General features: G+C 45.3%; 5 non-coding genes across 5 annotated transcripts; all 5 read right to left on the bottom strand.

The window, feature by feature from the left end:
• Positions 1-201: 201 nt before the first annotated feature.
• Positions 202-284, bottom strand: trnal-uag (transfer RNA leucine (anticodon UAG)). The gene has a single exon. It is a non-coding gene; the product is annotated as a tRNA-Leu (tRNA).
• A 2361-nt stretch (positions 285-2645) lies between these two features.
• trnar-ccu (transfer RNA arginine (anticodon CCU)) lies at positions 2646-2718 on the bottom strand. The gene has a single exon. It is a non-coding gene; the product is annotated as a tRNA-Arg (tRNA).
• Positions 2719-5322: 2604 nt separating this feature from the next.
• trnal-uag (transfer RNA leucine (anticodon UAG)) lies at positions 5323-5405 on the bottom strand. Its single transcript has one exon. It is a non-coding gene; the product is annotated as a tRNA-Leu (tRNA).
• Positions 5406-7766: 2361 nt separating this feature from the next.
• On the bottom strand, positions 7767-7839 carry trnar-ccu (transfer RNA arginine (anticodon CCU)). The gene has a single exon. It is a non-coding gene; the product is annotated as a tRNA-Arg (tRNA).
• Positions 7840-9988: 2149 nt separating this feature from the next.
• Positions 9989-10071, bottom strand: trnal-uag (transfer RNA leucine (anticodon UAG)). Its single transcript has one exon. It is a non-coding gene; the product is annotated as a tRNA-Leu (tRNA).
• Positions 10072-10547: the final 476 nt, after the last annotated feature.

The following is a 10547-nucleotide window of genomic DNA, read 5'->3' as shown; positions in this document are numbered from 1 at the left end:
CGGGAGACGACGTAGCTTTTGTCCAATCAGATTCCAATGTGTGGGATCTTACGGAATTTCCCTTCTCCGTCATTTTCTGAGCCCTATTCCAAAGGGGCATCCTGTCCACTCCTCGATGCTTTTCGAAAACCCGCCAGTGTGTTTGATTAGTGTTGATTTGTTTCGAAAAAGCTCAAAGAAAAGAGGACCAATCAAGCTCTTTGTCAGGAGTGGGATTTGAAACCATGCCTCCAGGGAAGACTGCAACCTAAATGCAGCGCCTTAGACCGCTCGGCCATCCTGACATGTACCAGCAGCCCCAACCCGTCCCATGAGCAACCGCGATCCCACTGCGTTCCTTGATCATCGCACTGTCATTAAAGTTACATGGAGTGACATCAGTACTGAAACCTTTGAAAAATCTGTCGGCTATCATGACCCGTTTTCTTTGTGGAGTGAATGTTGCACACTTGCGATAAAAAGTTTGTGAACCCTTTGGAATGATCTGGATTTCTACATGAATGGCTCTTAAAATGTGATCTGGTCTTCATCTGAGGCATAATAATAAATAAAGACAGTCTTATTTAACAAACAACACACACGACAGTTTACATTGTCAATTCAATTCAATTCAATGTATTTCTAAATAGCGCCTTTCACAACAAGGTTGTCCCAAGGCACTTAACAATGGAAGTTGTTAAGAGCCTTGTGTCTAATATGACGCCTAGGTTACGTGCTGACTCTTTGAGGCAAATGTTTAAATCCTCTGAGTTAAGTGCAGAAGTTATAGTAGTCCTATCAGTATTGTTGCCTCCAATAAACAGCTCCCTAGTTTTATCGGAGTTGAGTAACAAAAAGTTTTCACACATCCAAGTCTTTCCTTCATTAATGCATTTAACTAAAGTGATAATAGAAGAGTTGTCGTTTGGTGTAAACGAAATGTATATTTGAGTGTCATCAGCATATGAATGAAAGTTCAAATTATGTTTTCGTGTTATCCTACCTAGCAGCAGCATGTAGAGAGAGAGAGCAATATTGGTCCCGGCACTGATCACCAAATTGAACTGGTGACGTTGATGAAGCAGTACAATTATTAGATATTTGAACAGAACGAAAACGATGAGTTAAATATGAAGTAAACCACTTAAGGACGGTTCCAGATAAGCCAACCTCAAACTCAAGCCTGTGTGACAAAACAGAGAGGTCAACCGTGTCAAAGGCAGCACTAAGATCTAGAAGCACAAGCACTGTTGCATTCCCCGCATCAGTAGCTAAGAGAATTTCATTTACGACTCTTGTTAATGCAGTTTCAGTGCTGTGGCCTGGGCGGAAACCAGACTGAAATTTCTCAAGTATATTATTTGAATCCAGAGACGATTGAAGTTGGGCCACAACTATTCTCTCAAGACTTTTAGATTGAAATGGGACCTTTGAGACAGGCCTGTAGTTGTTAAGAACTTGGGGATCCAAATTTGACTTCTTAAGGAGCGGTCTAACAACCGCTACCTTAAATTGATGAGGTACAACGCCTGACGCAAGGGATGCATTCATCATACTAAATATAGGTCCTGCCAGTCCTCCGAGGGAATCTTTGACTAGCTGAGTGGGGATGGGATCTAGCGAACAGGTGGTTGACTTTGTCTTACGTCTGTGTTCATGAGTCCACCATAAGAAGAAATCTGAACAGGAGTGGTGATCATGGGAGGTCACCACGGAGGAAACCACTGCTCTCCCCCCCCAAAAAAACCACCACTGCCCCTCTCAAGTTTGCTAAAGACCACATGGATGTTCCACAGCAACTCCTGGAACAATGTTCTGTGGACAGATGTGACAAAAGTTGAACTTGTTGGTAAATGTGCACAGCGTTATGTTTGGAGATAACAAAACACTGCATACCAACTCCAAAACCTCATCCCAACTGGGAAGCATGGCGGAGGCTGTACGGCTTGCAATCATCGAGGGACCGATGAATTCCAAGTGGTATCAGGAAATTCTACAGCAGAATGTCAGGGTGTCTGCCTGTGATCTAAAACCCGAAAGACGCCGGGTCATGCAACATGACAAAAACAAAGGAGTACATCAACAACAGAGTGGCTGAAACAGAAGAAATTCCATATTTTGGGATGGCCAAGTAAGAGTCCTGACCCCAATCCCATTGAAGTGCTGTGGCGTGATCTGAAGCAGGCCGTTCAGCGCAAGACATCCCAAAAATATCCATGAACTGAAACAGTTTTGCATAGAAGAATAGGCCAAAATACCTCCTAACCGCTGCTCAGGTCTGATCGGCCGCTACAGAAAGTGGGGGTTGAGGTTTTTGTCAATAAAGGAGGTTCCACTAGCTCCTTAATATAAGGGTTCACGTACTTTTTCCATCAATGACCTCGATTGTTTAAACCATTTGTTCAATAAAGAAACAGCAATGTCAAATGTTGGGCGTGTGTTGTTTGTTAAATCAGACTATCTCTATTAATTATTATGACTTAGATAAAGATTAGATCACATGTTAGGAGCCATTCATGCAGAAATCCATATCATTCCGAAGAGCAGTTTACAAAAGTTTTTCTCACAACTGTATGTGAGAGAAAAGCAGGGACGCTCACTGAGTAAGGTGGGGTTGCAGCTTCGCAAATCGCAAGGACATTCGTACGCTCAAAAGGAGACAGGAGCACCCCAGATGGGACTCGAACCCACAATCCCTGGCTTAGGAGGCCAGTGCCTTATCCATTAGGCCACTGGGGCACACTGGGTTGCGTCGATCACGCTGATGAAAAGCCAGTTTATTTTTCCTTTGCTTTTTCAAAGGGATCCCCGGAATTAGGGAAGTTAGGCAGCAGAAGGTTTACTGTGACCTGAGAAGGACCGGCATCCAATCACAGTGGTACACACACACACGCGCTCTCACTGATCTGAGCTACATGGTAACCAAGATGATCTCAGGTGCGCCGAGCTGGTACGGAACACATTGAACTGATCGACGGCGAATTGTCTCTCAGACAGGCTTTTCACCTCTGAGCTCCCTGACTGACAGTGATCAGCTAGGTGGTGAAACAGTCAGCTGCTTCTAAGCCTTAAACAGCTGCATCTGAGCGCTTCCACAGAGAGATGATTTGAAAGCCGAACATCGCCCATTGGGAACACCTTACCATCACTAGTTTAAGAGACTCTTAAGGTCTTGCAGAGGTGCCTGTCTAATAGCATGCGCTTTGCAAGCTATAGGTGTTTAGGCTGAGGCGGAATGCCTGTTAACAAAATGTTTTTCTAAAGGGGTCTCGCACTCTTTTCCAAGCAGAGGTCCCCAACCCCACTGAGCGTCACAATGTAGTCATGTCCTAAGACGTCACCTGTTAGTCTCCATTTGTCTGCCACCAACACTGTAGGTTACGGGGTCACAACCGCACCCCGGAGAGCAGAGGAGCCGTTGGCGTTCTCGGGGCGCAGAGTGCTCTGAAGGTGGGGCGCTTGAATCTCGCTGTTGGAGGCCGTCTGAAACTGACCCAAGCCTTTCCCTTGAATTAAATGTAAATAAGAAATGAACCCCAGATGCACATGGAATCAATCATGTGTTTCCTTTGAGCCGTTTCAAAGACTGCTCAAGAGCTTACCTTGCACAGATGCGCAAAGATTAATGATGGGGGTGCACGCTTCAAGGCGCCTTACAACTGTAGGGACTGATTAGAGACAATTCGTAGCGCGTGTTCGTTTCCATATACGCCCCGTGTTGCAATGGTAGGATGCAGTCAAATACTGCTTGGACGCGTATCGGCATTCTATGCAACTGGAGGACTTGAGGGTTTTTTGTGCTTGGTTCTGTTTTCGTTGACATCGCATTCGTAAGAGCGTAAAAAAAAGGCAATTCCAGCATCTGACACGAATAAAAGGGCTATTGAAACTGCAGGGCTGCGCAGCTTCTAAGATCCTTGCACACAATTCTCCGTTATTATTACTTCCTTCTTTCTGTCTAACAAAGTTCCCTTTTCCTGACCGGACGGGGAGACTTTATCATTCCAACTTGAAGCCACCCTTAAGTCCTCTGAGGTGCGTTTGTCCGCTAGCATGCATTTTGTGAACGTTTTTTTTTTGTTGTTAAACGGAAAGCGACTTTGAAAAAGGTTTCCGCCGCCGCCCGGCACTCTATGTTAGACTGTATCAAGAAGGCAGTGGCGGCGGTAGCAGTGACGCACGCTGCAGCTGTGGCCGAGTGGTTACGGCGATGGACTAGAAAGCTGTTGAGGTCTCCCCGCGAAGCTTCGAGTCCTGCCGCCTGCGGTGTGGTTGTGTGCCTGTGCAACAAAGGAAAAGCACCCGTTTTGCTTTTCCCGCGACTTTTAAAACGCTAAATCACTTGGACCTGCTGCCTTGGACATATACTATTCTGCGTCCACAAACGACATTTCGCACCTGGAAGCAGATAATGACTCTACGCGTTCGCATGTCTTGTGCCCTACTCCCAGCCTTTGAAAACCCAATTCATAAAGCTGAAAGAACCGACTCCATAGGTCTTCCTAGTGTAGTGTGCTCTCTGAAGGCACCAGTTCTGTAGGGTTTGGGCATTTACGGGGACAATTATTAATTGTAGCAGTAAATCCCAAAATGATTCTTTTAATGGCTTTAGAATCCAACCTTGCGATATAACTCAAACAACGCACACACAAAGGTACTAATACACGAGGATACATTTATTAATACATAGAATATGCATATAAACCTAACAGATCTTATCGAGAGGGTTATCAGAATACAAAAGGTATATATTCAGTCAGTTACGAAGAGTTACATATATCAAGAGGACATACGTTCAGTATATCATTCATTTAGACCGTTTCATAAAGTGAACTTGGTTACAACTTCTACATTAGATACTGAAAACAAGTACATAACTCTTAGGAATTAAATTGATATCAACTGGTTGAACCCAATTCATAAAGCTGAAAGAACCGACTCCATAGGTCTTCCTAGTGCACGAGGAGGAGCAGAGGAGGAGTGAGGATGGCGCAGATGACCACTCATTTTTACGCGCTCCTCTGGAAGGAATGCAAATAAAAGCCGAAACCCGAAAACAGTAGTGGCCATAAGAGGAAATACATCCGCGCGGCACGCCAGTGCTCCATGTTAGTATAGTGGTGAGTATCCCCGCCTGTCACGCGGGAGACGACGTAGCTTTTGTCCAATCAGATTCCAATGTGTGGGATCTTACGGAATTTCCCTTCTCCGTCATTTTCTGAGCCCTATTCCAAAGGGGCATCCTGTCCACTCCTCGATGCTTTTCGAAAACCCGCCAGTGTGTTTGATTAGTGTTGATTTGTTTCGAAAAAGCTCAAAGAAAAGAGGACCAATCAAGCTCTTTGTCAGGAGTGGGATTTGAAACCATGCCTCCAGGGAAGACTGCAACCTAAATGCAGCGCCTTAGACCGCTCGGCCATCCTGACATGTACCAGCAGCCCCAACCCGTCCCATGAGCAACCGCGATCCCACTGCGTTCCTTGATCATCGCACTGTCATTAAAGTTACATGGAGTGACATCAGTACTGAAACCTTTGAAAAATCTGTCGGCTATCATGACCCGTTTTCTTTGTGGAGTGAATGTTGCACACTTGCGATAAAAAGTTTGTGAACCCTTTGGAATGATCTGGATTTCTACATGAATGGCTCTTAAAATGTGATCTGGTCTTCATCTGAGGCATAATAATAAATAAAGACAGTCTTATTTAACAAACAACACACACGACAGTTTACATTGTCAATTCAATTCAATTCAATGTATTTCTAAATAGCGCCTTTCACAACAAGGTTGTCCCAAGGCACTTAACAATGGAAGTTGTTAAGAGCCTTGTGTCTAATATGACGCCTAGGTTACGTGCTGACTCTTTGAGGCAAATGTTTAAATCCTCTGAGTTAAGTGCAGAAGTTATAGTAGTCCTATCAGTATTGTTGCCTCCAATAAACAGCTCCCTAGTTTTATCGGAGTTGAGTAACAAAAAGTTTTCACACATCCAAGTCTTTCCTTCATTAATGCATTTAACTAAAGTGATAATAGAAGAGTTGTCGTTTGGTGTAAACGAAATGTATATTTGAGTGTCATCAGCATATGAATGAAAGTTCAAATTATGTTTTCGTGTTATCCTACCTAGCAGCAGCATGTAGAGAGAGAGAGCAATATTGGTCCCGGCACTGATCACCAAATTGAACTGGTGACGTTGATGAAGCAGTACAATTATTAGATATTTGAACAGAACGAAAACGATGAGTTAAATATGAAGTAAACCACTTAAGGACGGTTCCAGATAAGCCAACCTCAAACTCAAGCCTGTGTGACAAAACAGAGAGGTCAACCGTGTCAAAGGCAGCACTAAGATCTAGAAGCACAAGCACTGTTGCATTCCCCGCATCAGTAGCTAAGAGAATTTCATTTACGACTCTTGTTAATGCAGTTTCAGTGCTGTGGCCTGGGCGGAAACCAGACTGAAATTTCTCAAGTATATTATTTGAATCCAGAGACGATTGAAGTTGGGCCACAACTATTCTCTCAAGACTTTTAGATTGAAATGGGACCTTTGAGACAGGCCTGTAGTTGTTAAGAACTTGGGGATCCAAATTTGACTTCTTAAGGAGCGGTCTAACAACCGCTACCTTAAATTGATGAGGTACAACGCCTGACGCAAGGGATGCATTCATCATACTAAATATAGGTCCTGCCAGTCCTCCGAGGGAATCTTTGACTAGCTGAGTGGGGATGGGATCTAGCGAACAGGTGGTTGACTTTGTCTTACGTCTGTGTTCATGAGTCCACCATAAGAAGAAATCTGAACAGGAGTGGTGATCATGGGAGGTCACCACGGAGGAAACCACTGCTCTCCCCCCCCAAAAAAACCACCACTGCCCCTCTCAAGTTTGCTAAAGACCACATGGATGTTCCACAGCAACTCCTGGAACAATGTTCTGTGGACAGATGTGACAAAAGTTGAACTTGTTGGTAAATGTGCACAGCGTTATGTTTGGAGATAACAAAACACTGCATACCAACTCCAAAACCTCATCCCAACTGGGAAGCATGGCGGAGGCTGTACGGCTTGCAATCATCGAGGGACCGATGAATTCCAAGTGGTATCAGGAAATTCTACAGCAGAATGTCAGGGTGTCTGCCTGTGATCTAAAACCCGAAAGACGCCGGGTCATGCAACATGACAAAAACAAAGGAGTACATCAACAACAGAGTGGCTGAAACAGAAGAAATTCCATATTTTGGGATGGCCAAGTAAGAGTCCTGACCCCAATCCCATTGAAGTGCTGTGGCGTGATCTGAAGCAGGCCGTTCAGCGCAAGACATCCCAAAAATATCCATGAACTGAAACAGTTTTGCATAGAAGAATAGGCCAAAATACCTCCTAACCGCTGCTCAGGTCTGATCGGCCGCTACAGAAAGTGGGGGTTGAGGTTTTTGTCAATAAAGGAGGTTCCACTAGCTCCTTAATATAAGGGTTCACGTACTTTTTCCATCAATGACCTCGATTGTTTAAACCATTTGTTCAATAAAGAAACAGCAATGTCAAATGTTGGGCGTGTGTTGTTTGTTAAATCAGACTATCTCTATTAATTATTATGACTTAGATAAAGATTAGATCACATGTTAGGAGCCATTCATGCAGAAATCCATATCATTCCGAAGAGCAGTTTACAAAAGTTTTTCTCACAACTGTATGTGAGAGAAAAGCAGGGACGCTCACTGAGTAAGGTGGGGTTGCAGCTTCGCAAATCGCAAGGACATTCGTACGCTCAAAAGGAGACAGGAGCACCCCAGATGGGACTCGAACCCACAATCCCTGGCTTAGGAGGCCAGTGCCTTATCCATTAGGCCACTGGGGCACACTGGGTTGCGTCGATCACGCTGATGAAAAGCCAGTTTATTTTTCCTTTGCTTTTTCAAAGGGATCCCCGGAATTAGGGAAGTTAGGCAGCAGAAGGTTTACTGTGACCTGAGAAGGACCGGCATCCAATCACAGTGGTACACACACACACGCGCTCTCACTGATCTGAGCTACATGGTAACCAAGATGATCTCAGGTGCGCCGAGCTGGTACGGAACACATTGAACTGATCGACGGCGAATTGTCTCTCAGACAGGCTTTTCACCTCTGAGCTCCCTGACTGACAGTGATCAGCTAGGTGGTGAAACAGTCAGCTGCTTCTAAGCCTTAAACAGCTGCATCTGAGCGCTTCCACAGAGAGATGATTTGAAAGCCGAACATCGCCCATTGGGAACACCTTACCATCACTAGTTTAAGAGACTCTTAAGGTCTTGCAGAGGTGCCTGTCTAATAGCATGCGCTTTGCAAGCTATAGGTGTTTAGGCTGAGGCGGAATGCCTGTTAACAAAATGTTTTTCTAAAGGGGTCTCGCACTCTTTTCCAAGCAGAGGTCCCCAACCCCACTGAGCGTCACAATGTAGTCATGTCCTAAGACGTCACCTGTTAGTCTCCATTTGTCTGCCACCAACACTGTAGGTTACGGGGTCACAACCGCACCCCGGAGAGCAGAGGAGCCGTTGGCGTTCTCGGGGCGCAGAGTGCTCTGAAGGTGGGGCGCTTGAATCTCGCTGTTGGAGGCCGTCTGAAACTGACCCAAGCCTTTCCCTTGAATTAAATGTAAATAAGAAATGAACCCCAGATGCACATGGAATCAATCATGTGTTTCCTTTGAGCCGTTTCAAAGACTGCTCAAGAGCTTACCTTGCACAGATGCGCAAAGATTAATGATGGGGGTGCACGCTTCAAGGCGCCTTACAACTGTAGGGACTGATTAGAGACAATTCGTAGCGCGTGTTCGTTTCCATATACGCCCCGTGTTGCAATGGTAGGATGCAGTCAAATACTGCTTGGACGCGTATCGGCATTCTATGCAACTGGAGGACTTGAGGGTTTTTTGTGCTTGGTTCTGTTTTCGTTGACATCGCATTCGTAAGAGCGTAAAAAAAAGGCAATTCCAGCATCTGACACGAATAAAAGGGCTATTGAAACTGCAGGGCTGCGCAGCTTCTAAGATCCTTGCACACAATTCTCCGTTATTATTACTTCCTTCTTTCTGTCTAACAAAGTTCCCTTTTCCTGACCGGACGGGGAGACTTTATCATTCCAACTTGAAGCCACCCTTAAGTCCTCTGAGGTGCGTTTGTCCGCTAGCATGCATTTTGTGAAAGTTTTTTTTTTGTTGTTAAACGGAAAGCGACTTTGAAAAAGGTTTCCGCCGCCGCCCGGCACTCTATGTTAGACTGTATCAAGAAGGCAGTGGCGGCGGTAGCAGTGACGCACGCTGCAGCTGTGGCCGAGTGGTTACGGCGATGGACTAGAAAGCTGTTGAGGTCTCCCCGCGAAGCTTCGAGTCCTGCCGCCTGCGGTGTGGTCGTGTGCCTGTGCAACAAAGGAAAAGCACCCGTTTTGCTTTTCCCGCGACTTTTAAAACGCTAAATCACTTGGACCTGCTGCCTTGGACATATACTATTCTGCGTCCACAAACGACATTTCGCACCTGGAAGCAGATAATGACTCTACGCGTTCGCATGTCTTGTGCCCTACTCCCAGCCTTTGAAAACCCAATTCATAAAGCTGAAAGAACCGACTCCATAGGTCTTCCTAGTGCACGAGGAGGAGCAGAGGAGGAGTGAGGATGGCGCAGATGAACACTCATTTTTACGCGCTCCTCTGGAAGGAATGCAAATAAAAGCCGAAACCCGAAAACAGTAGTGGCCATAAGAGGAAATACATCCGCGCGGCACGCCAGTGCTCCATGTTAGTATAGTGGTGAGTATCCCCGCCTGTCACACGGGAGACGACGTAGCTTTTGTCCAATCAGATTCCAATGTGTGGGATCTTACGGAATTTCCCTTCTCCGTCATTTTCTGAGCCCTATTCCAAAGGGGCATCCTGTCCACTCCTCGATGCTTTTCGAAAACCCGCCAGTGTGTTTGATTAGTGTTGATTTGTTTCGAAAAAGCTCAAAGAAGACCAATCAAGCTCTTTGTCAGGAGTGGGATTTGAACCCACACCTCCAGGGAAGACTGCGACCTAAATGCAGCGCCTTAGACCGCTCGGCCATCCTGACATGTAGCAGCAGCCCCAACCCGTCCCATGAGCAACCGCGATCCCACTGCGTTCCTTGATCATCGCACTGTCATTAAAGTTACATGGAGTGACATCAGTACTGAAACCTTTGAAAAATCTGTCGGCTTTCATGACCCGTTTTCTTTGTGGAGTGAATGTTGCACACTTGCGATAAAAAGTTTGTGAACCCTTTGGAATGATCTGGATTTCTACATGAATGGCTCTTAAAATGTGATCTGGTCTTCATCTGAGGCATAATAATAAATAAAGACAGTCTTATTTAACAAACAACACACACGACAGTTTACATTGTCAATTCAATTCAATTCAATGTATTTCTAAATAGCGCCTTTCACAACAAGGTTGTCCCAAGGCACTCAACAATGGAAGTTGTTAAGAGCCTTGTGTCTAATATGACGCCTAGGTTACGTGCTGACTCTTTGAGGCAAATGTTTAAATCCTCTGAGTTAAGTGCAG

Source organism: Atractosteus spatula, assembly GCF_055471065.1.
Source record: "Atractosteus spatula isolate fAtrSpa1 chromosome 16 unlocalized genomic scaffold, fAtrSpa1.hap1 SUPER_16_unloc_1, whole genome shotgun sequence".
Taxonomy (NCBI): domain Eukaryota; kingdom Metazoa; phylum Chordata; class Actinopteri; order Semionotiformes; family Lepisosteidae; genus Atractosteus; species Atractosteus spatula.
This window is presented reverse-complemented; position numbering and strand designations above follow the sequence as displayed.